The sequence below is a fragment of the Ailuropoda melanoleuca genome, chromosome 6 (assembly GCF_002007445.2).
Source record: "Ailuropoda melanoleuca isolate Jingjing chromosome 6, ASM200744v2, whole genome shotgun sequence".
Taxonomy (NCBI): Eukaryota; Metazoa; Chordata; class Mammalia; order Carnivora; family Ursidae; genus Ailuropoda; species Ailuropoda melanoleuca.
The window spans coordinates 123,045,392-123,072,191 of NC_048223.1; positions in this window are offsets into that span (position 1 = coordinate 123,045,392).

Here is a 26,800-nt window from a genome sequence, read left to right on the forward strand (position 1 = left end):
AAAACAGAGAGAGAGAAACTATATAGCCNGGGGTTTTAGGGAGGAAGATTACAGAGGTAAAGTGTCATTCTGATTATAATATGGCAAGGGTATATAAATGAAAGTGGAGCCTCTGCATAAATTATCTGGACTTCTGCCCAGAAGCTTTGTCTATTCTTCCACAACTCTTCATTGATTCATTAATTTTTATTAGTATAGACTCATGAATACAGCAGGGTTTATCAATTTCTCTAAATCTATGTGAAAACAGAGAGAAACTATATAGCAAAATCCCAAATCCATGGACATTTACAACCAAACTAGGCAATACTAAATTGTTTTTATCTATCCCAAAATAAACCTGAGTGGGAGAAACACCAAGAACTATAAGACTTGCATGTCATCAGTTCTGCAGGAGGAAGAAGGAAGAAAAGACAGAGGAGCATTTAATGAATCTAAGTACAGAAAAACCCCAAATACCAGGAAGTACCCACAGGAAAGAAGGTGGGAAAACTGGGGAGCAACAGCTGGAACCAGGAGAGGTTTTGCCCTCTCTAAAGAGGTAAGTGTAAGAAGCCTGTGGTAAGAAGAGCTGAAGGGGTCCCACATGAGGGAGAAAATGCTGGGAATATAAAAATTGAGCAGGATAGGGACAAGAGAAAGGGGGAAAAAAAGATCCCGTTCAAAGCAGGGCAGAGGAACAGAAGCAGCAAAGCCCAGAAAACGAGGCACGGTAGTTTTGGGCACTTTGCAAAAACAAAAGAGGGAACTCTGTGAAGTCAGGAAAACTTTTTTGAACCCCTTTGTCATTCTAAAAGTTCAGAACTAATTTCCCATAAAAATAAACAACAGAAAAGGACTAAGGCCAAATCCCGTACAAAATTATTACTGAGGGGGAAAAAAAAAGAGAATAAAGAGCAGAACAATACCCTATGGACACCTTCAAAAAAGGCATGCCCATGAAACAGATGGAACCTGCAACCTGGGGAAAGAAAATGTGATTTTATATCCAGCAAAACTAACTTTCAAGCCAAAGGATCATGGACAAATTGTACTATCGATCCCATGAGCCCTTCCTGAGAACCTACTAGAGAACAAACTTCAGACACCCCCAAATAACTGGCGGATCACCAGGTAAGCATTAAATATAATTACCCACAAGATGTAGACACACTGAGGGGAAAGAGAGAACACATCCAGTGCATAATGGTCATATGCTCTGACAATATAGTCCAACTACCATGACGGGGGAGAACGGGAGAGGATATAAAACTATTTAATATTATTAGTAAGCCTGATAATAATATTATTATTCTGGGGTTGTTTTATCCTGGTGTAACACAGGATAAAATAAATGATTATTTATAGGGCATTCTAATTCTAACATACCCTATGACTTTGAAAACCAGGGATTTCAGTGGGGAAGGAGGAAGATAGAAATGGAATAGAGAAGAGGAAATAATGTGTATATTTGCTTGTTTATTTTCTAGCTTGGTCTCCTGAAAAGGTCTAAATATAATGACCAACTGTATTAGTCTGCTAAGGCTACCACAACAAAGGGCCACAGTCTGGGTGGCTTAAACGAGAGAAATTTATTTTCTCACAGTTCTGGAGACTGGAATTCTGATTTCAAGGTGTTGGTTCCTTCTGAAGCCTCTCTCCTTAGCCTGTGGATGGTTGCCTTCTCCCTGTGTCTTCACGTGATCTTTCTTCTGTTTGTATCCTAATCTCGTCTTCTTAAAAAGACACTGGCCATATTGGATAAGAGTCAACTCTAATGACCTCATTTTAACTTAATTATCCCTTTAAAGACCCTATCTCCAATACAGTTACATTTTGAGGTACTGGGGATTAGGACTTCAACATATGAATTTTGTGGGGAACACAATTCAGCCCTTAACACCAACCTAGCTCACTACTGCCCAGTGTCTGGTCCTTTACACTAAAAGAAATAGATCTTTTGGAGAGACTCGTGGGGTAGTTTTTGACAGAGGTAGTGGTTACAAGGTATTCGCTTTATAATAATTCATTGTCATACACTTATTTTATGTAGTTTTTGGGTATGTGTTTCATTTTCTAATAATGCTATAGATTGAATATCTGTATCCCTTCAAAATTCATATATAGAAATCCTAATCTCCAAGGTGATGATATTATGAAGTAGGGCCTTTGGGAGGTGATTAGGTCATGAAGATGAAGCCCCATGATTGAGATTAGTGCCCTTACAAAAGAGACCCCAGAGATCTAGCTTGGCCCATCTGCCATGTGAGGACACAGTGAAAAGACAGCCATCTATAAACTAGGAAGCGGGCTCCCACCAGACATTGAAGTGCTGGTATCTTGATCTTGAACTTTCCAGCCTCCAGAACTGTGAGAAATAAATTTCTGTTGTTTATAAGCCACCCAGTTCATGGTATCTTGTTAGAGCAGCCCAAGTTGACTATGAAAAATAAAAAAATTGAAACAGTTTTAAGAGGAAAGATGGAATGACTAGCAACTTGATCAAACACGCAAAAATAAGAAAAATGTTCAAGAGGACACAGCACTTTAATAAAGACAGAAGGAATAAAAGCAACAATATCAGTCATTATATTAAATATGAATGAACTAAATTCTACCACCAAAGACAGAGGTTGTCATATTAGGTGTTTAAAACCAAAGTCACCTAGGATAAAGAAGATGTGGTTTATATATACAATGGAATACAAGTCAGTTATAAAAAGAATGAAATTTTGCCATTTGTAACAACATGCATGGAGCTAGAGAGTATAATGCTGAGTGAAATAAGCCAATCAGAGAAAGACAAATGCCATATGATTTTACTCATATGTGGAATTTAAGAAACAAAACAAATGAACAATAAAAAAAAAAAAAGAGACAAACCAAAAAAACCAGACTCTTAACTGTAGAGAACAAACTGATGATTACCAGAGGGGCAATGGGTGGGGGGATGAGTGAAATGGATAAGAGGATTAAGAATACACTTATCATCATGAGCACTGAGGAATGTACAGAATTGTTAGAATCACTGTATTGTATACCTGAAGCTAATAAAACACTGTATGTTAACTATATGGGAATTTAAAAAAATGAAAAAAAAACACAAAGCCAGCTAAATACAATGTATACATATTTAAAGATAAATGGCAAAAAACGGTTGAAAGTAATGGGTTGGTAAAGCAATATTAAGCAGATACAACCAAAAGGAAAGCTGTAGGTATGTGTGTAGCCCATTTTCTTTATTCATTCATCGATGAATACTTAGGTTGTTTCCATATCTTGGCTATTGTAAATTATGCTCTAATGAATATGGGGGTGCAGATATCTCTTTGAGACAGTGATTTCATTTCCTTTGGATAAATACCCAGAAGTGGGCTTGCTGGATCATATGGTACTTCTGTTTAAAAATTTTTTGAGGAACCTCCATATTGTTTTCCATAGTGTCTATATCAATTCATATTCTCACCTACAATGTACAAGGATTCCTTTTGGTCCATGTCCTTAGACATACTTGTTATTTGTCTTTTTTAGAACAGCCGTTCTAACAGGTGTCAAAGTAATATCTCACTGTGGTTTTGGTTTTTTCCCCCAATAATTAGTAACATTGAGCACATGTTCATGTACCTGTTGGCCATTTGAATATCTTCTTTGGAAAAATCTCTATTCAGGTCCTTTGCCCATTTTTAAATTGGATTTTTTGTTTTTTTCATTTTGTTTTGTTTCTGCTGTTGAGTTATAGAAATTCCTTATATACTGTAGATACTAACCCCTTTTCAGATGTATGGTTTGCAAATATTTTCTCCCATTCTGTAGATCGCCTTTTCATTTTGTTGATGATTTCCCTGCTGTGCAGAACTTTTAGTTTGATATAGTCCCACCTGTTTATTTTTGGTGATGTGCTTTCAGGGGCAAATCTGTAAAATCATTTCCAAAAGCAGTGCCAAGGAGCTTTTTCCCTGTTTCTTCTAGGAGTTTTATGGTTGTACATTTAAGTCTTTAATCCATTTCAAGTTAATTTTTATGAGTGGTGTAAGATAGGGGTCCAACTTCATTTTTTTATGTATGAATGTCCACTTTCCCCAGCACCATTTATTGAAGAGACTACCTTTCCTTCATTTAATATTCTCGGCTCTCTTGTCAAATATTACTTGGCCATATACGTGAGAGTTTATTTTTGGGCTCTCAATTATGTTCCAATGCTCTGTGTGCCTGTTTTTATGCCAATACCATACTGATTTGATTACTATATCTCTGTAATATAGTTTGAAATCAGGAGGTGTGATGATTCCAGCTTTGTTCTTTCTTAGGATTTCTTTGGCTATTCAGGGTCTTTTGCGGCTTCAAATGATTTTAAGATTGTTTTTCTATTTCTGTAAAAAAAAGCCATTGTAATTTTTATAGTGACAAAAATAATCCAAAAAATTCTGTGAATGAATAAATCCTAGATGGTAGTCAAGAATGTGTAAAAAGAGAAGCTTAATAAGGGGAAATTTGTTTTATCTGGTGGCAGACCATAGAATAGAATACTTCAGTGAAATCACTATGATATTTGTTTCAGAAAAGGCAAACAGATGAGTGAATCAGAATGGTGAATCTGAAATTACAGCCAGAAGAGAACTTATATATGACAACAATTGTGGTTAGTTTTGGGGAAAGGACAAATTTAACAAATCTTGCTGGCACAATTCACCCAACATCTAAAAGAAAATAAAAGTGAATCCTTGTCTTATATTCTATTTGATAACAAATTACAGCTGTATTATGGAATAAATACAAGAAGCAAAGCCTGGCAAACTCTGTGTATAATTTAGGAGTGGGGAGACTTTCTTTAGCAGATTGACAGTTCAAAAGCTTTAAAAGAAGAGGACATATTTGAATATATAAAAATTAAAAACCTTTGTAGGGTGAATGATTTATTGAAAAAAATCAACAAACATAGTTTTGAAAAAAATATTCAATAGAGATGACAAAGTTTATTTCTAGCTATTAAATACAAAGAGCTCTTATAAATTGACAATAAAAAGCTGATAGAAACAATCCAATAGAGAAGTGAATAGGGTGTTCATGAGAGTGCAAGTCAGAAAGACCAGCAAACAGGAAAAGAGCCTTAAATTTACTGGTGGTAAGGGAATTTCAAATTAAAGTAGCAATGTAATATCATTTAAACCCACAAGAGTGTTTAAGAGGAAAATAACACAACGCATGTGAAATAAAGTGTGAAACCCTTTACGTGTATATATGCAAACGTGTACTTACATGTGCATTCTTGGGTCTGTATATGATTTTATGAGTGTGGAAAGTTAAGAAAGGCTTTATTGTAGATTGCTAACATAAGTTACTTATGTTGGTGCTGGAGGGAAGTGGGAAGGAAAAGGAGAGGGAGCAAAGTAAATCAAATGAGAAAGGAAAACAAAAAATAAGACAGTACTTTAAAAAGCATTGATAAGGGGGCATCTTGGTGGCTTGGTTGGTTAAGAGTTCAACTCTTGATTTTGGCTCAGGTTGTGGTCTCAGGGTCCTGGGATTGAGCCCCACATCGGGCTTCTCACTCAGTGTGGAGCCTGAGACGCTCTCTCTCCCTCTACCTCTGCCCCCCACTACCCCACTTCCATGTGCACTCTCTCTAAATAAATAAATCTTAAAAAAAAAGAAGCACTGATGATATATTTATGTATTTGTGTGAAATTATACGTCTGTACCTACGTAGCCTTTTTTTAAACAAAGAAAACATTTCTTCAGATTCTTGAAACCATTAGTCTATTGCCTCCCCATCCCCATTTTATTATAAATTTTAAAAAACAGAAAAATAGAAATAGTACAATAAACACTTGGATATCCTCACCTAGATTCAACTGCTGATAACAGGTTGATATATTTGCTTTATCTAGAAGTGTGTATGACTGTGTGTATAATGTATATATCTGTGTTTATGTACACATGTTTATTTGAAGAATTATTTGAAGGCAAGTTGCAGGCATAACGTCACTTCCTCCGTGACTACTTCAGCATGTATCTCCTAAAAGGAAGGACATTTTCCCAACCTATCCATAATGCTATTATCATACCTAGAAAAATTAACACAAATTTCACAATGTCATCTAATATCTATTGCATATTCAGTTTTCCCCAGTTGTCCCAATGGAATATATATGTTCCCTGTCTTTCATTTTTTGAACAAGGATCCAATGAAGTTTTATGCATTGCACTGTCATNTTTTGAACCAGGGATCCAATGAAGTTTTATGCATTGCACTGTCATTCCTTTTTTGCCCAAAAAGAATCTTTAAATCTAGATTTTTTTCCCTCTGATAGTGACCTTCGGAAGAGTGTTGGCTAGCTGTTTTGTTAAATGTCCCTGTATACCAGGATTAATCCTCCCTGGTCTCACTTGACCCCATGCTTATCTTGAGTTGCCTGGGGTAGAGTGCTAATGGCCAAAGCTACAGACTGCACCAAATTCCCCCCATCCCCACCACCCTTTTTGGTCTACTTCTCTGTCCCACCTTCCATCAGGCACAGTGTTTCTTATTCTTGGGCATCCAGGGCCCTTGGGGGTGGACCAGTCCTCCCCCACAGGGTTCCAACCCCTGCGCTATGCTCTCTGCTACAGCTCTGTCGGCTGGGCCTCAGCAGCTACCTCCTCACCATCTGTTCACCAGCCTCCAAAAATTCTGTCCTAGTCTGGGCTGAGCAGAGGCAGAGGCTAATGAGCTACCATTTTACTAGGAAGTGTTAACTCCAGGTACAGGGGAGGGACACTGGGAAGAGGGAAAACCCAAATGAGGTTGGGCTGGCCCATTAAGTACAGCAGACTGATTCTGCAGGACCACACTGAGAGAGGTCCAATGGCCCCATCTCTCTCATTACTCAAAGGTTTACCCCATGAGACTTGAACGCCCCACACCTGCAGGTTGCCAGGGTACAGAAGCCCAGGAGCACCTGTGGTATGGCATGCCTCATGGAAGATTGGAGCAGGGGGTAAGACCTTGCCAGGTGCTGCCTGCTGGAAGTTGGCTAAAGCCCTCCCTGCTCTGGGTTGGTGCTACTGTGGCTAGGACAAGAGGTTTTGAAGTGGTGCTAGAGAGGCACCCCATGCACCACTCTGGCCAGTGGCCTGCCTCTTCTGTCACTGACTTAAACCTTTTCTTGGTTGTTGTTCACCATGATTTAGGAAGGGTGACAGGAGACAGGAAAGATAAATGTACACAGTCAATTCTTCACCACGAATAGTATCTTCTTCATTTGTTTTATGTGCTTTCTGAAGTATGAAGATGTGAACTCAGTGGTGTGCTGGGGAATGTTGAATAACTGGCTCTCTGGGGGGAGAAAGCCCTGATTTGTAGGATTTGCTGATTTTCATGGTGCAAATACAGCCTCCATGGCCAATTTCAGGCTCCCAATGTAATGTCACTGAATGCAGAGTTGGGAAGAAACACAGACAATTAGCTCCCATGAGCTGGTAGATGCCAACTCCAACACATGCCTGTGTGTGAACTGAATAATAAGCAATGAAGGACAGAGGAAGTGTGGGAGGCCTGCTCCATGGTTGAGTTGAGAGAAGCAGAAAAAGTAAGCAACAAACAATTAAAAACAAAAGGGCAGTCCTCCATTTGCTGACCCTTTATATATAACAAACACCAACTCACAAATGAAATATTAGAAAATATCTTGTTCCTGACACGGGAACTGCTTATATTTCTTAGCTATGCCTGACTTTTGGGCTCTATACCAATCCAGTAAAATATCAAGGACAGAAACAACTACAAAATAGAGACAGTTTGAGGAGGATGCAAGGGAGAAGTGTATCCTACCTGTTGAGCCTGTCGGCTTCACAAGCAAACAGACCCAAGATCTGATCTTCCGTCCTACCCAAACAACTATAAAAATTCCAAAGGACCCAGCTCTCCCAGTAACACCTAACTTCAGTGTACCTGGGACCACACACTTAACTCACACAATCTATTTCCCAGCAAAGGGATTTTCTTTTGGGAAACACATCACTATCACCTGGCGAGATTTGTCCAGTCCCCCCCTTATAAAAGATTCCATCTGATTCTAATGTGCCTCCAGGGTTGAGAATCACTGTACTGGTAGGTGTACAAACACAAAATGACTTCATGGCCATGGGTGAGACATGACTTTTGGTAAGTCCTCAAGGGGCATCACTGGAAAATCAAAATTCACCTATTTAAGGAAATGCTTCTAATGGTTCAGTGTTCAGTAGAAGGCCCTTGAGGAATTGGCTTTGAGGTTGGTCCCTGTGTCTCTACACACACTGGATCCTCAATGGTGGAGGGTAGTTAGTGGTCTAATGACAATGGCCTGGTACTCTCCCACTTTATGCCAGTTCTGCAGAATTTAATAATGTATAGCTTCTGTATTGTAGATGATATTACCCAGGTGCTTATAGAACAGAGGGCAGGGAAGCTTATTGCTCTTCTAAGTCCTGGCTGGATGGCAACAGTCCTGAGAAGTCTTACTGATTCAGCTAGACAGTGTCCCCAGAGCTCAGGCCACTAATGCAGGACATCACATTTATGCTTTTGTTGCTCCAACATTTCAGCATGTGGCAACCAAGTCCATCCTGATCTCATCAATGACATTTATCCTTAGTGGGTTTTGATCACATTAACTCCCAGATTTTGCCTGTCTAGACCAAAGAGGCCCCAAGTCTGTAGCCCGTCCTCCTCAGCAGCCGCAGTGTCACTTCGTGGTCCTTCCATGGGCGGCCTGCCTAGGCCCCAGAGGCACAGTTTTACAAAAATGCAGATAGGTAAATGCTGTCCAGTCTTTTTTCATTACTTACATCAATTGGAGGCCAGTTGGTTGGAAAGAACTCCAACTAGGAGCGACTTAAACAAAAGAGTACTTATTACCTCATGTACCAAGAATTCTGGACGTAGACTGGTTCAGGCTGGGTTAATTAAGCAGCTCAGATATTATCAGAGACCCAGGTGCTTTCTATTTTTCCACTCTGTCATAACCCGCATGTTGTCTATTGTTCTCAGGCTTGTTGCCTGATGTTAGAGATTGGAGCCCCCAGTGCCCACAGCTCCCGGGCAGACATAGCGACGTGAGCAGCAGAGAGGAGTCGTCGTCTTCTCCTGTGTGTTCCCTTTTATCAGCATGGAAGAGCTTGCTCTGAAGCTTTCTAGAAGTTTCCCCTAGTATCTCACAGGCCAGAATTTCATTGTACACCCACCCCTAACTGACCAGTGGCAAAGAGAATGTACTACTGTGAATGGTTCAGACGAATATTTAATCTGGCTGCCTGTCTGAAGCACGTTGCCATCTTGAAGAAAACTGGGGTGTGTTAGCAAAGGGAGGAGAAGGGGTTGTAGGACAAGCAACCAACCTTGTCTATAGCCCCACACTTCGGTTACAGCAGCATACTGGAGATACGTGCTTATCCAAATCTCCAGGAAACTTTCCAGAGATCTTCATTTTACACAGGATACGCCGCGGACTCCTTGCGTAGTCACAGGTACCTTTTCTCGCCCCTACGTTTCACTGCAGGTTTGGTTGCGTCTAGACTGCCAGATCAAAAGCCCTTTCCCATGGGACTTTGAGGTATTCTTCCGGTGCCTTCTAGCACTCAACATGTCTGCAGAGAAGTCTGAGTTAAGTCGAACTCTCATGCTGATCCCGATAAAAGCTTTGTTCCCTCTGAAACAGTTTTGAATTTCCTCTTTAAGGTTGGAGGTCTGAACCTGCACCCCAAATATCTAGGTGTGGACCTTCTTCCGTTCCTCCCTCTGGGCACTCAGTGGGCTCTGGTAGTCCAAATATTAAACCTTTACTTCCAAGTTTACTTACTTCCCCCTCCCCCCCAGCTCTGCTCCTGGAAGTCTAATAAAACTAATATTTTTATCTTCTGGGTCTATCATACTTGTTTTTTCACCTTTTCTAATTATCTGCTTGTATCTGCTGTAAATGATACCAGGTTTCCTCAGCTGATCTTCTAGACCAGGGATTGGCAAGCTACAGCTGACGTGGCACATCTGGTCCACTACCTGGTTTTGTATGGCTTGCGAGCTAATTTATATTTTTAAATGGTGGAGAAAAAGAATACTCCTATTTCAAGGCAGTTGAAAATTATATGACATTTAAATTTCAGTGTTCAGAAATAAAGTTTCATTGAAGTGCAGCTCTGCCCATTCATTTACATATCGTCTGTGGCTGCTTTGGGCTGTAATGCGGTCACACAGCTGTGGTGGAGACTCTGTGGCTCACAATGCCTCAAATATTAACTATCTGGCCCTTTACAGAGGAAGTTTGCTGATTCCCATTAGAGGATACCAGCTGGGGCTTTAGCCATGCTCATTCTATTGTTCAGGTGGTCCACCGAACGTTTTCTTCACTAATGATATTTATTTCTTTTTCTTTTTTAAAGATTTTATTTATTTGTGGGGCACCTGGGTGGCTCAGTCATTAGGCGTCTGCCTTCGGCTCAGGGCGTGATCCTGGGGTCCTGGGATCGAGCCCCACATCGGGCTCCCTGCTCACTGGGAGCCTGCTTCTCCCTCTCCAGCACCCCCTGCTTGTGTTCCTTCTCTCTCTGGCTGTGTCTCTCTCTGTCAAATAAATAAATAAAATCTTAAAAAAAAAGATTTTATTTATTTGAGAGACAGTGCGCCCGTGCATGAGAGAGCACAAGCAGGGGAAAGGGACAGAGGGAGAGGCAGGCTCCCCACTGAGCAGGAAGCCCACTGCGGGACTCAATCCCAGGACCCTGGGATCATGACCTGAGCTGAAGGCAGACGCTCAACTGACTGAGCCACCCAGGTGCCCCAAATTTCTGAGAACTTTATTTCTCTGGTTATTCTTTTTATCAGATGGGTCAGCTCTTTTGCTACAGATTTTATATTTGTTTTTAAGTAAACTTTTTACACAAGCACAAAAAGGGGCCCAAATCATAAATGTAAAATTCACTAAGTGTTCACAAAGGGAGCGTATCCATGTAACCAACCGAAAGAAAAATAAAATGAGCAGCACCCCAAGACCCCCTTTGCTTTCTCAGAGATTACCAACCAAAAGGTAACCACTATTTTGACTTCTGATTTTGAGCTGTATTGGAATGGAACCATTCAGTGTGTATCTTTTTGTGTCTAATTTCTTCCACTGAATATTATGCTTGTGAGATCCACGTTGTGGGTAGCCATCAGTTATTGATTTGCGTTTCTAAATATTATTCCTTTACATGAATATACCACAACTTATTTAATAACTCCATGAAAATTGTTTCCGACTTTTATAGCACTGCCATACACTTTCTTAACGTTTTAAAGAACGTATTGTGTACGTATCCGTTAATCAGGCATAGATTTCTGAGCCACAGAGCGTGTCCAGCCACAGCTGGTACCGATGAGTTCCCAGCAGCAGCGGAGGAGAGGTCAGTTCTCCTCACCAGCACTTGGTACGATCAGTCTTTTACAGTTTAGTCATGCTGGTGGATACGTGTTAGTATTCATCGTGATTTTAATCTGTATTTCCCTAATGACTAATGAGTTTGGGAAATTTCCATATGTTTTGGGCCATTTGGTAGCCTCTTTTTTGAAATATCTGCTCAAGTCTCTCACCAGATTATGTCTTTTCTTATTGATTCATAGGAATTCCTTACATATTTTGGGAATGACTCCCTTGTTACTCCTAGAAGCTTGCCTTTTTGTGCTCTCAGTGGTGGGTTTTTCTTGTGTTTTCTTTTTTTGATGATCAGAAGTTCTTAATGTGTAGTGGTCTAACTTTATTTTTTAAGTTAAAAATTTTCCTCTTTAAATTCTAAAAACTCTAATTTTGGGGGGTGCCTGGGTGGCTCCATCAGTTAAGAGTCTGACTCTTGATTTCCACTCAGGTCATGATCTCAGGGTCTTGAGATTGAGTCCTGCATCGGGCTCTGTGCTCAGGGCAGAATCCACTGGAGATTCTCTCCCCCCTCACCCTGGCTTGAGCTCTAAAAAATAAATAAAATCTTTAACAATTCTAATTTTTTTCCTTCATGTTTAATGCTTTTAACGTTATGTTTAAGAACTTTCTGCCTACTTTGTAGTCAGGAAGATAATTCTCCTGTGGTTTTTTTCTAAAAGCTTTTTTTGTTTTTCCCTTCACAACCTCATCTCCAATTAATCTGGAATTCATTTTTGTTAATGGCTAGGATTCACTTTTCCTGCACGGATATCCAAATGACTCGGTTTCATCTTTTCTTATGGCACGGCTGTGTCTTTATTACAAACATAGTGACTACATAAGAGTGGATCTCTTTCTGGATCCTGTGTTCCACTCCACTGCTCTTTTTGCCTATAAGCGCAACAGCACCACCCTGCCTTCGTTACTGTGGCTTTGTAATAAATGTTGACATCTGTCGTGGAAGTCCTCTAGCTTGTGCTTAAGATTATCTGGGCTGTTCTTGGCCTTTATCATTTCCACATAAACTTGAAAATCAACTTGTCAGTTCAGACCACCACACTAAAAAAAAAAATTCTGAATTTTTATTGGGGTTGCATTGAATCTATAATTCAGTTTGGGAATATCTTTATAATACTGACTGTTCAAATTCATGAATGTGTCCTTCCTTCCTTCCTTTCTTCCTTCCCTCCCTTCCTCCCTCCCCCCCACCCTCTCTCCCTCAGGTCTTTTAAAATTTCCATTGATAACTGTTCTGCATTTTATTGTGTGTATAGGTTTCTCAACATCTTTTGTCGGATTTATTATTGGACATTTTGTTTTCTGAGACTATTGTAAATGATATCATTTTTTAATTTAATTTTCTATGTGTATGTGGCTGGTACAATAGATTTCTATATATTGACCTTATATCCAGTGACCTTGAATTCACTTAGCTGTAAATCTTTTCAGTTGCTAATATTCAAACATGTTCTTTTTTACTTTCTTTCTTTATCCTTAATTTTTTTTCCCTTGCTTTATTGCACTAGCAAAGACCTCTAGCGCAGTGTTGAATAAAGGTAATAGTGGGCAATCTCATTACTAATCTCAAGGGGGGGGGGGAATTTCAATATTTCACCACTGAATTATGATGTTTGCTCTGTTTCTTTTTTGGCACTTCTTCTCAGTTTATAGAGGTTCCCTACTATTCATACTTTTGTTATGAATGGGTATTGAATTTTATTAAATGCTTTTCCTGCATCTATTGAGATGATTGCATAATTTGATAATGTGGTACATTATTTTGATTGAATTTAGAATGTTAAACAACTTTCCATTCTTAAAATAAATGCAGCTTAATAATGATGCATTACCCTTTTTATCTATCATTGAAGTTGATATAGGTAGATTATTATCTACCATTAGATATTAGGGGTTTCTAGTCTCCACTTGTTACCCTTGTTCTTTGTTCCTATTTTTGTCTTCCACTCTTTTTTTTTTCCTGCCTTTTGTTGTTAGGATTGAGCATTTTATAGGATTCAATTTCCTCTGCTTTCTTAGTATATCAGGTACACTTTTCCTTTTACATGTTTTAGTGGTTGCCCTAGATTTTGCAATATATACTTACAGCTTATCCAAATCCACCTGCAAATAACACCATGCCACTTCATGGGTTATGAAATAACCGTCCTCCCTCCCATCCCTTGTATCATTGCTGTCATTCATCTTACTTATATGTAAACATATACTAGTCTGTATGCATATACTAATGTTGTATATAATATATGATATACACGAAACCAAACATGATTGGATACATTGTGGCTATTATTTTGAACAAACTGTTACCTGTTAGATCAATTAAGAAAAATAGAAGTTTTTATTTTGCCTTCACTTCTTTCTTCTTTGATGCCCTTCCTTTCTTTCATGTAGATCCAAGTTTTGGATCAATATTTTTTTCCTTCTCTCTAAGGAACTTCTTTTAACATTTCTTGCAAGTCAGAACTACTATAAAATTTTTTCCTTGACTTTTGTTTTTCTGAAAAGTATTTATTTCTCCCTCACTTTTGAAGGATAATTTCACAGGGCACAGAATTCTAGGTTGGTGGTTTTTTCCTGTCACTGCTAAATATTCCACTCCACTCACTTCTTGGTCGTGTGGTTCTGAGGGGGAGTCAGATGTAGTTCTTATCTTTGTTCCTCTCTAGGTAAGTTATTTCTTTATTCCCTCCCTCTGGCTTCTTTCAGAGTTTTATCTTTGATTTTCTGTAGTTTGAAGAAAATATGCCTAGGTGTAGGTTTTTCGGACATTTACTCCACTGGATTTTCTCTGCGCTTTCTATATCTGTGGCTTGGGATTTGATATTAATTGGGGGAAATTCTCAGTCGTTATTCTTTCAAATACTTCTCCTGTTCCTTCCTCTCTTCTAGTATTCCTATTATGCACATGCTACACTTTTTGCAGCTGTCCCAGAGCTCGTGGATATTCTGCCTTTGTTCTCTCTGCTTTTCAGTTTTTGAGGATTCTATTGATCTCTCCTCTAGCTCAGAAATTCTTCCCTCAGCTCTGCCCAGTCTACTACTAAGTTCATCAAAGGCACTCTTCATTTCTCTTACAGTGTTTTTGATCTCTAGTATTTCTTTTTGGTTCTTTTAGGATCTCCATCTCTCTGCTCAGAGTGCCCATCTGCTCTTGCATGCTGTCTACTTTACCCATTATGGACCTTAGCATATTAATCATAGTTGTTTTAGATTCCAGGTCTGATAATTCCAACATCCCTGCCATGTCTGGTTCTGATGTTCTGTCTCTTCCGATTATGGTTTTTGCCTTTTAGGACACCTTATAATTTAAATTGATGTTCAGACATGATATGCTGGGTCCAAGGAAGGTACTAGATAAATAGGCCTTTAGTAATGTGAGGTGAGGTGTAGGAAGAAGGGAAGCATTCTATGGTCCCAGGACTAGGTCTCCACTCTCTAGTGAAGCTATGCCTCTGGGCTGTGAATTTCACAAGTGTTTCTCAGTTTTTTTTCCCTCTCCCTTAAGGGGGACACCGGGGCTAGAGTGGAATTGGGTATTTCCCTTCCCCCAGTCAGGTTCTAGGTAACTAGTTTCCCTCGAGGGCAGGGAAGAACAGAGTTCTCTGACATATGTAGGTAGGGCTCCTTCTCCACTCCTGCTGCCAGAAGCCTGGGGGGATATTCCCCCTCTGATATTTACTGTGGGAATGTGGTTGAGCTCCTGGAAGTAAATCTCACAATGTTTTGGGGGCTCCCTTAGGACTGAATCCCCCTGGAGTTTTCAACTTCAGACCCATCTGCACTGAGCCTCCAGCAATTTGTCAATTAGAGCTCAGATTTTCCTCCCCGGCCCTGGTTCCCTCTGTAGTTTCTGCTTGTGAGTCTCTGCTCTGGTAAGCTGTGACTCGCTGTATCTGCCTGTTCTTCCAGGCTTGGGAGAATTTTGAGTGTGTTCTCCCCTCTCTTATGGATTCAAGAAGAGCTGTTCATTTTCCCCTTTATTTAGCTTTTTACTTGTTGGGATGGAGTGGCCACTTCCAAGCCCCTGACAATTTGGAAGTGAAGCTGAAAGTTATTACTGAATTTGATTTGCTTATACTTGTTTAGGTCTTTTCATCTATGTTCATGAAGAATATCGGCCTGTAATTTTCCTTTCTTGCTAACTGCAGAATTGAGTATAGCCTGCGACCCACATGCTATATGGTGTTTCTTACAGAAGCCCCACAGATGGAAATCTGGAGACACCTGTTGGGGGAGCACCCACACATTCTGGCCGACTGGTTGGTATGTGTGTTTGAACCTTTCAGTAAGTTCACCATGCTGTGGTAGGTCAGGAGCAAGACAGTATTCACCACGGATTCCTCCCTTTCCCTCACCCTTGGCATCCAATATATTAGCAAGACCTGTTGGTGGTACCTTCATACAAAATCAAAATTCAAAGAACTTCTTGCAAATTTGTTGACATACCCTTATCCCAGTCATGGTCTCCTTTTGCCTGGACTACTGTGACTGTTTGACTCATCTCCCTGCCTCCCCTCTTGCCCTGTGCCCCTACAACCCGTCCTACACTCAGAAACCAGAGAATTCTTTAAAAACATATATATCCATGTTAACTTCTCTGCTTTTATCCATCCACTACTATTCCCATTGCAGCTAGAATAAAATCCAACCTGCTTACAGGGTTTCAAACCAGATCCAGTCCTTGTATACCTTATAAATCTCATGTCCTACTCCTTTTATTACTAGGTTCCAACCTTCTAAGTACCCTATCAAATTACCAGGTGTTATTTTCTTTATAGCACTTATCTGTAGAAAACAATAGGCGTGCTCCCTGTTGATTTTCTGCTGACCTTCCCCACACTCTTTGAGAGTTGGACATTCACTGACTGCCATCCCCAGCACGGAGAACAGTGCCTCATCATAGAAGGTGCTGGATACATGCTTGAACCCTCTCTCCTAGTTCTTCAAACAAGACTAACAGTTTGCCATCAGATTTTTAGTTGCCCCACCTGGTGTACATTTGAGCCTTCCCTTGGAGAACACCCATCAAAAATGGGAAACTCATCCGGGGTCATTCCCTTCTCTCAGGTGTTTACTCCCTCCAAAACCTGTCTGCTCTGGTTTATTCTCCAGTGCCTTTAGGTAGCTAAATTTTTATATTTTATCATCTGCACAGGAGTCTATTTGATTGGAACTTCTCACAATAACCAGGACTGGATATATTTTTGAAGTTAGAATGTGGAGCTTGAGAGAATTTTGGTTTCTAAGGAGTTTTCATTGGAAACCTGTAAAGAGAGAGTTAGCATCAACTGAATTGGGGAAGACTGGGGATGTGCAAACTTGGGAGGTGGGGGTAGATCAGAAGTTCAGTTTTGGACATGTCCAGTTTGAGATGTTTGCTGAGTAGGTCACTGAGATGCAAAGAGCTACATCTTGGCAACAAATGTACATATTTTGGGGCTGCCAGCATACAAATTTTATTTAAAGCCATGGGACTAGGGGAGATAGTTGGGAGTGTGGACACATAGGAGAAAACCAGCAACTGTGCCCTGCACGCTCCAAAATTAGGCCTAGAGAAGAACCAGCAAAAGACCAAGAGCAGCAGTCAGTATGGGAGGGAAACCGAGAGAGTGGCATCCTGAAAGCCGTCTAGAGAAAACGTATCACGAGGGATGGGACGTTGCTGACGGGGGCGTCAGATGGGACCTGAGAACTGGCAATCCTGAATGCTGGTGCTGAGAACCTGGCTGGCGGTGGGGGTGGGAGGAAGGTTGAGAGAGAACGGGGGTGGGGGATGGGGACTGGGGATACGGAGGGGTTTATTTAGAAGTGGCTCCTCGGCGCGTTGGTCTAAGGATAAGGATGAGGGCATCATCAAGGCGGTGCTCAAAAGTACATGATGCAAGAATTTCTTGGGATGAAAGGGAAGCCACAAAGAGACTCACAGAAAAAGCTTGATTGGCTGCAAGGTCCCTGAACCGGGGAAGAGCCTGTGAGGTGGGATGAAGGAGTGAGGTCAGAGAGGGGCCCTGACGTTTACTGTTTCCACAGCGGGGCCATTCCTCATGATGAAGAGGCCCAGGAGAAGCTGTGGAGAGGACGGCAAGGTGGATGGAGGCTGGTGGAAGTCATAAGGAGCTTTAAGGCCTGAGCGGGATGGAGTGCACAGGCAGATGATGGACTCGTGGAAAGGTCTGGAGTGCAGAGAAAGACTGGACCACTGGATCCAGCTGTCAGCGCCGGACCAATGTGGGGAAGTGAGTAGGGGAGGAGCTGATGGCGAGGACACCTGGCAGAGGCTGGTACCGATGGATGGTGAGGGCCCCACAAGAATGGGGTGACCTGAAGGTAAAGGGGAGATGGCTCTGAAGTTCTGCCCCCACCACCCTTGTCCCTGTGCTGCAGGCACGTGCGGATCGAACACCCTCCAGAGATCAGGGCTTTGGAGGAGAGCAAAGCTTCAGCTTTATTACTCTTAAAAACATCAGGGGGATTATTTCTGCCCCATCATTCAAGCCTACAGTAAGAATAGTCAATACCAAGTAGTTCTCAGTCCCAGAGCTATTACCGCTTGGCATGCTGTGCTCATAATGTATTTGCAAATTGATCTTTCATGTTTTGTTTTACTTAACTTTTCAGGGTTAGTGGTGAACCAACGACTAAGTGTGCTCCCTCCACAAGCCTTCTCACGCCCCCTCAGTTCAGAGTATTACTACTGCTCAGCTCCTCCCTCCCCTAACAAAGGCTCCTCCGCCCCCGCCCAGCAGCTCCTCCCCTGGCTCCCAGCTCCTCCCCAGCCCCCCAGCTCCTTTCCTGGCTCCCAGCTCCCTTCAGTCCTTAGTCCTTCTCAGCATTCAGATCTCATCTTAATATCACCTCCAGAGATAGACCTTTTGTTATCATTCTGGATAAGGTCACTGGCCCTCCCCGCCAATCTGTTCTTTATTTCAGCACCCTTTTCCTTTCCTTCAGAGAACTTAGTCCCATTTCTATATTTCCTTTTTAAAACAATCTATTTCTCGCAGAATAAAATTGCAGTAGGAGCTGGGTCAACTGTCCTGTTCACCATCATATTTCCAGTACCTGCCATAGTGTTTGGCACATAGCAGGCATTTAGTAGATATTTGTTGGGCAAGTATTTGTATCCTTATTTTACAAATGACAAAAAAGAGACTCAGCAAAAGTGACAAAGCTTGGCTTCCAACCAGGGTCATCCAACCTTCCTATTTCCATAATCCCTCTTGAAATTAGAAAACAGTTTATTCTAATTCTTAATGATGGGCTAGAATGGCTGCAACGCCTTTATCACATTTTCTACGGAGAGGTGGTGTGTCCTTGGCCCTCCTCAGATCTGGGCTACTCCTGAGGATGCATCGACCGAAAGGAGGCTACGGGAGTGAGGCTGGGCCAGTTCCAGGCTCTGCCTCGAAGGGGCCTGGCAATTTCACCTTCCTCCCTCAGAACACTTCTCATCAGGACGCCAAACTGCCTGGTGAGACTGACCGTCTTTCAGGAGAGACCGCGTGGCAATACCGTGCGACACTCAGCTGCACAAGCAGAGCCTCCAGAGGACCCCCGCCCCAGCTGCCAATCAGCTGCAAGCTCAGAGATCCCGAGACCCCGAGATCCCGGGTGAGCCCAGCAGAGCTGCCCAGCTGAGCCCTTTCAATATGCAGCACCACGAGGAACGTTAAGCAGGGTGGGGACGAGGATGAGGCAGGAAGGCACTTAGGACACAAGGTGTAAGGAGGCGCTCACACTCAGGGACCTAGCTTGTCCTTGCTTGACCTGCAGAGTGAATACCTCCTTAGACCTTGTGCCCTGGGGCCTCACTTGTCTCAGCCCAGACCTTCATTTTCAGCCGTTAGGTTTGGGTGGTTTTACCCAGGTCTAGAGAACCGAAGCCCCCATGGAGCCCTGCACAGAGCAGGTGCTAACTTACTCATACTTAGTTCCATCAATTAAGGTACCATTGCAACTTCCAAACAAGGTGCTTTCGTAGGAATCCCTGGCCCTAGCCCTGACCCTGACTGTTTACATCACACTTTCTTCAACACATCCTTCCTGTAGATTATTCGCATGTCTTTTCCTGCGGGTCTAAACTCTCATTGTCTCCACCTCAGCAAACATTCTTGAGCGTCTGCCTTGGGCTCAGCACTGTCCCGGTGCTCAGAGGTGGTGGGGAGAGGGCATGGCACACAAATGAGTAAGAAGGGGTCCTGCCTCCAAGGAGTCGACCACTGACCCAAGCAGCCGCTGCGGTCAGCTGAGACCCAGGGAGCCAGTGCCATGGGATGTGGGGGCTGCGGAAGGGGCTGGAGGCGGTAACCCTTGAACTGGGGAGACAGCAGAAGACTGGGAAGGGGCGGGTTTGTGCTGAGCCCAAAGGGTGCGCGCGCTCTGACCAACAGCGGCGAGGGGACAGGACACCTGTGTGCCGTGCTGCTCCCGTTGCCCTTCTGTTCTCTTGTTCCATCCCCTTCCCCACCCCCTTGGGAAGGATCAAGGGAAAAGGGCGTTTCCGGAGGTTTCTCCGGCTCTTACCTCAGTAGTGGCTCAGACTGACGCCAGAGTTCGGCCTTCCCAGGCAGGGCAGCGACGCTTTCCTGGTCAGTGGCTGGTCACAAAGTTGCAAAGTCTCTGTTTCCCTAGCCCTGCTCCATCGTTCCTTAATAAAATGACCTAAAGGGACTGGATCCATTGCTCCTGTTTGCAGACGTTCTATAAAACCCGACTCGTTGGAAGTAAACGTGGGAAAGCTTCTCCGGCTGGTGAGGCTCCCGTTGCGCTGAGGTCCACGTTCACAGCCAGCACCGCCTAGTTCCGCTCGCTGGCTCACTGTCAGGTGCTCCCACAGGCCCCAAGGTCAGGCCGGGCCCATTTTCAGGTAATTCTTTACAATTAGCACGTGGCTTGTCTGCAGAAAAGGGCAACCAAGTGTTTTCAAATAGTATCTTCTCTGCAGGTTAAACATTTACTTTCTCCTCTGCTAACACAGTTAATTTGCAGAGCGAACCCCCTTTCCTCTGAACTTCTAACAAATGCAACCCAGATTCTCCAGGCCCCACACCAGCTACGATGGTGGGATGAGGGGTGGAGGGCAGGTGTGCTGGTGAGAATTTGGGTCAGAATCTGGCAGAGGAGGCAACTGGTCCCAGCTGGCGAGGGGAAGCGGAAAATGGACAGAACCTCTCTGTGACAACCTGTGTGGGGCCAGGAAAAAGGTTGAAAAAAACCCCTCTTAAGCCTTGTGGCCCATTGGGGATATCAGAGTTCTCTAGGAAAGAATCCCCATATTCTGGGACCCGTGGCTTCAGGCCTAGTGGAAATCCCAGGGACAATAAATGTTCATAATATAATCGTAAACACGTCAGTTATACTTCTTGATTTTTTATGTTTACATAACCGTTCTTACATTCGAATGTCTCACTGAGGTTTGGCCGTGAAAGTTAACGGGGACCTGACTGCTGGTCTTCCTCCCTCGTGGATCTGGGGGATTGCAAACTCAGACTTCAGGGGCCAGGCAGGTGCCAGGAATTAACAGCATGTGGGGGCAGGCTGGTGGTCATGTGAGGCCCTTGGCTCGCCCGGAAGGGAAGCCTGATTGCACATTCCTGCCTGTGAGAAACAGCGGCCCAATGTTCCTGCGTGGTCAGATCTTAATAAGAGAAGACGGCTATCTGTACTCTTCCTTGGAATTGGCAGAAAAACGTTGCTAGACCAGACAAAATGTGTCTGTAGTTTGCATTGGGTAGCTGGGGAAGGGCAGGGCGTGGAGGGAAGGGAGGGAGTGAGGCCAGACCTCTGGATGCTGGTTCTCTGGAGTCACTGGCTGTGTGACATTGGCCAAGCCCCGTCCCTTCTTGGGCCTCATCTTCTTCATCCAGAGAGTCACAGGTTTGGAAGAGTCCATCTCTATTTTTAAATTTTTTTTAGAGGGGAGGAGGAGCAGAGGGAGAGAGAGAGAACAGGCTCCATGCCCAGCATAGAACCTGACACAGGCTTGATCCCATGACCCTGAGATGACCTGAGCCAAAATCATGAGTCAGACACTCAACTGACTGAGTCCCCCAGGTGCCCCTGGAAGATTCCATCTTTAAAATGCTGTTCAGCTTCAGGATTTTGAACTCCCAGCACACGGTGTGATATATATATACTCAACTAGATGACCAAAAATTTGATGTTAAATTAATAAAAGAATAAATTACTCACCTGGACTTTTTGCAAAGATAATCAGCCTCAGAAGAAAAGTGTTGACAAGTCCCTCCTTTTCCTTAACAAATTCCCCATTGTTTTCTAAATCTTCCCTTGATGCCGTTTGCCCCCTAGATGTCAGTTTCTATTTCCCACGAAACCTCAGCTTTTGGAAAGCAGACCCCCCAGACTCCTCTCCACAGTGCTGGTACGGGACCCCTGGGTGGGCTGGCTCCCCTCCCTTTGGCAAGCTGAGCAGGTGATCCTGACATGGTCAAGAGCCATCGACGTGAGCGCTACATGCCTTCCACCTGCGATGGGAGCAAGTCTCCGAGGGTGCTGGATGCCCATGAAGAAGGACGCCAGATTCTGTGGGGACGCCATCCGTGGCTGCAGCCATGAGAGTAATGGCAGGTGTGGTTCATTTGTGGATACAGAGGGAAAGGTGATTTGCCCAAGCATAGCCCAGCCGGTGCTAGCCTGGCACGTGCACCTTCTTATGGGTTCCCTTACCTGTGCAAATGAAATCAGCCTTAACAGGAGAGGATCCCAAAGATGTTATAGACCAGTATGGGGTTACCCAGGATTTGCAGAAGTTTTAAACTGAAGGAACCCTAGGGGAGAGGACGGCTGGAAAGGGAGGCTGGCCTACTGCATGCCGTCCACTCTCTGGAGAGCTTGTATCTCACTCAGCCCTTGGATCAAATGATGCATTATTATATGATCTTACTAATGGCAGAACGAAGGTCAGGTGAGGAAGGAAAGTTCCCCAAGATCATGTCACTTGTAAGGTGTCGAGCCAGGACCCAAACTCAGAATGATCTGGCTCCAATGTCTTCATTCCTCCTGTGAGGAATCAAGACACAGTTCAGCAGATTGGTCTCCTTCATTTGACAGGTGAGCAAGTGTGGCCCCCAGAGCTTACTGGCTTCATCCAGGTTAGAGCGAGTGTGTCAGACAGCCGCTTTCCTTGCCAGGGGTCGTCTTTTGGTGCTGTATTTAGCTCTGGGTGACACCAGGCTGGTGGGGGCAAGTCCCCAAACACAGGAATAGAAACCTCTTGCCATTGCTCCCTCTTCGTCACATCCTCAAGAGTCACTTTGGATTGGACCAGGCCACGGTCACCTTCTGAATGAAGCCACTTAGAAGGTCATCGAAGGCTGCCATGGATGTGGCTTGGGACACAGGAGTCCAGATATAGGGGCACCACCCACAGAACCCCTCCTCCTTCCCATGGGCCCCGGTCCTCCCGTCCCACCTTGGGGCTGGCTCTTCTGTTGCTGGTAGGCTCGTGGTCCAGGGATTTCACCCAGGGCCACACCACGGCAGCAGTGATAAGGGTGACCCAGTTCCCCGTTCCTGGCCTCTCCGCCTCACCGTCTGAGTTGGCCTGGGAGGCTTCCGTGAGCTTCACAATCCCCAGCAGCCAGCCTGTCCTCGGATTCGTTTCAGCCCGGTAAGTTCTCCTGCCGCTGAGCCACCTGTCAGGCAACGCCTCCCACACCAGATGGCCGTCCCTCCTGCCCCTCCATGGCAGTCCAGCCAAACCCAGGCCCGGCACAGACAGAAGAGGACCCGAGTGGCCGTGGCCAAGGTCAAAGTGTCCATCTGGACACAGGTATGAGCAGAGCCGAGGCACTGCCACAGAAACAGCTTTGGCAAGGGAGGTGTTCGCAGACCCTCGGCTCTTGGTTCCCATTCAGTCTGGTTTCAAGCTCAAAAGGCGCTCAGAGGCACAGCTTCTCCAGCAGGTAATGGACTACCTGAAGAGCCGTCTCCCCCAACCCCCCAGTCAGGGACACCTGCTTTCCGTAACTGCGTAACCCCGAGGGCAAAGGATTGTGAATCTTTGTCAGAGAGGAGCTTGGCTACAGATGACCCCCCTCGGGTTTTCCAGGGCCTGTGTGGCCTGGTGCTCAAGGTCCATGGTCAGCAAGCCTTTCTCTGTCCCCCCTGCCCCCACCAACTCCCCTCCTCATGGCAGAGCCTTGAATTCTGAACTTTTTCCAGTGTCATCCTCCTGAAACCTTCCTTGCAGCTCTTCCATTTGACCTCACTCTGTGGCAGTCAAATGAAAATGCGAGGCAATATTATTGTACCAAATTGTTTTCAAAATAGAAAACCGGAGAGGAAATGCTGTTTTGTTTTCTCAACAGTGAGAAATCTAAGCAGACCTACTTATTTTCAATTCTTTGATTTTTCCCTGTGTACATAAGAAGGCCATTGAGATGGACTTGCAGGAAGCTTGTTTTGGCTTTGGAGCAGACCCCCCTCTGCCCGTCACATCCCACTGCTAAGTACTACGCTCTGAAAAAAAAAAAAAAATCCCATTGCATTCTGAGTTTCCAAATCAGCATAACCCATTTCTTATTCTAAACAAGGGAGCCAGCAGTTATCTTCTGGGCCAAGATGTCAGTGTTAAAAAAAATGTTTTAGAACAGAAAATGTAACACCCATGTCCAAGCCTGGCAAGGATGACTACATGCATTAGCTGATAATTGCAGAGTATTCGTGCTTTTTCCTTAGAGCTTTTATTATTTTTTTTCCCCAAGTGGTAGCCTCCGGAAGGCATCTTTGTTTCCATTCCAGCATGGCTGACGTTGGACTCAATTTTTCAAAATGGCACCAGAAACGTCTTATCAATTTCCCCAGGACCTGGTGAGATGGAACCACAAGACCGATCCTGTGCCTTTATGAGAAACACGTTTGAACAGGGCCATCCTATCGATATCGGGCCCGTCTGGGAGGCTGGGTGGATCTGCTGTAAGTGAATGAAATGTTGGACTTGGAGTTCTTTGGGCTTCAGAAGAAGACAATGCTGATGACCCTGATTAGCCTGGACCCCTCAGATCTCTGGTCAGCCACCAGCATCCCAATTCCTGTAGTCTTTTCCATTTGCTTCTCTATGGGTCACCTGACAGTAGCTGCCTGGACAGAGCTGGACTTGCAGTTTTGCCATTCTCCCTCGGCCGTCCTCTGATGCCTGCCACCACTTGTCAGCCTTGCTCGCGCATTGCCAATACTAGGGGGGAGATCATATCTAATTTGAGCACCGTTTTATCTGCTTATTTTATACACAGATGTGAGCACATTTCTCTCTACATTATATAAGTCTTTAAGCTTTCATTCCGATTGTCTTCAGTACTTACTACAACAGACAGGCAAATACACAACCCCCACGGTGCCGGAAATACCTTTCCACGTACCTTGACCTTCAAAAGCTGTCATAAATAGAATATTATGAAATAAAGCAAGACTGGTGGGGGTTCCAATAAAGTCACCCCAAATTACTCAAATGTCTCTCTGAACTGTTTCATATATTCTGGAAGTGTGCTAGCAGTGGTGGGGGAATGTGTCTTCTCTCTTCCCAGTTTTGGCTCCTCCAAATGAAATATTAATAGTATTCCTATAGCTGCATTGGGCAAGATGAAGAAGCTTCCAGTGATAAGTCGTGCCTACAGAAATGTTTGTATTCATTGCAGGTGAGCAGAACCAGGTGTGCAGGTGTGCTAGGTGTGCATTCCCCAGGAACATAAATTGGTCAGGGAGTTCCTGAAACCCTGGAGGATAATTCATTCTCCCAAATGAAGGTTCCTTGGGAAAAGTGAATACAGTGCTGTGTCAGCAAAGCCTTGCCCCTGTCCATCAGGACTCCGTGATTCATCCTGGAGGCAAATGACTCACTGTGAGCGTCCATGTGCTGAAATAATGCCATTTTTTAAGTGCAAAGACTGCATGTCTGAGTGCGCACAATTTTAGTCAGACTGATGTCTGCAGGGGTTCTGGGGGGCTTTGTGGAGTGGATTGCTAGGTGGTGCTGGAACTTACAGGCGGGAGGCAACCCCAGCAAGGTGGGAACGTGGCGTCAGCTCAGCTGCTGTAACAACAGCATAGCCTGGGGGCAGCTTACACAGCACACATTTGTTCTCATGGTTCCGGAGCCTGACGTCCAACATCAGGATGTCTGTGTGGTTGGGTTCTGGTCGGGGTGCTCTTCTCGGCCCACAGATGGCCTCTTTCTTGTATCCTCACACGGCAGAGGGCGAGATCATCTCTCTCCCATCTCTTCTTGTAAGGGCACTAATACCAGTCATGAGGACCCACCCTCATGACTGAATGACCTCCCCAGAGCTCCACCTCCTGATGCCATCCTGCCGGTGGGTAGCGCTTCGACATGCGAATTTTAGGCAGACAAACATTCAGACCAGAGCACAAAGTGGTGAGCATAGATGTCCCTTTGGGAGGGAGATGAAGGGAATGGCTATGGAAGACTAGCAGGGAGGTGAGGCTGAAGGGACAGGGCCTCCGATGGGCTACAGGGGCGTGAGCAGTGAGAAGTCCCACGTCAGCCTGCCACCGTGAGGGGATCTGGAAATGTAAACTGCACTCCGTGTCCCCCAGCTTGCTGTACCCTCAAGTTAAAGAGCTAAGCTGAAGTTTGTGGTTTCATGTTCAAAACTGAGGGGAAAATATGATTCATGGTTGAGCTTAAACCCTGAAGAGAATCTAGAAGGAAAGAGTTCTGGCGAGCAGAGGGTTTGCAGGAGGGTAGGACTTCCACCTTGCCACTCCGCATGACTGGAGGATTTTGGAAAATGAAAGCTCTTTGGGTAGACCCATCCTCAGGGACCTCTTCGCCACACAGGTCACCAGGATTACTGAGACAAGAAACCCCTGTAAGCTCCTTGGACAAAACTTCTGTTTGCGATGGCATCGTTACTCTCATCTATGCGTGAGGTGTCCTGATGAGGGAGTTTCCTTCTGCATAAGAAGACTTGCTACTTTAGGATCATTTGGGGGTTGTGCAGAGGTAAATCGCAAGATGGAATTATGGGCTCAGAAATTGTTTCCCATCCATGCGCTGCTTAGGTATTGAGATTCAATAGCCCTTGGTCCCTGGCTCCCTATTATCTCCCTGGCTCCCAGTCCCACAACCAGAGGGATCAGCACACTTTTCCTGGAAAGGGCCAGATAGCAACTATTTTCAGTTTTGTGGGCCCTACAGTCTCATAGGACCCGCTCAACTCCGCTGTTAATGGCATATAGTACCCATGGACAATACGTCAACAAATGGTGTGGCTGTGTTTCCATAAAACTTTATTTACAAGAACAAAGGAGGGCAGGATTTGGCTTCTTGTTGTAGTTCGCTGATTCCTGCCCTAGATGATGTTGGCTGATCAGCTGGCTCGGGCAAGAAATCATTCACGTATTTAACAAAAGTTCACTGT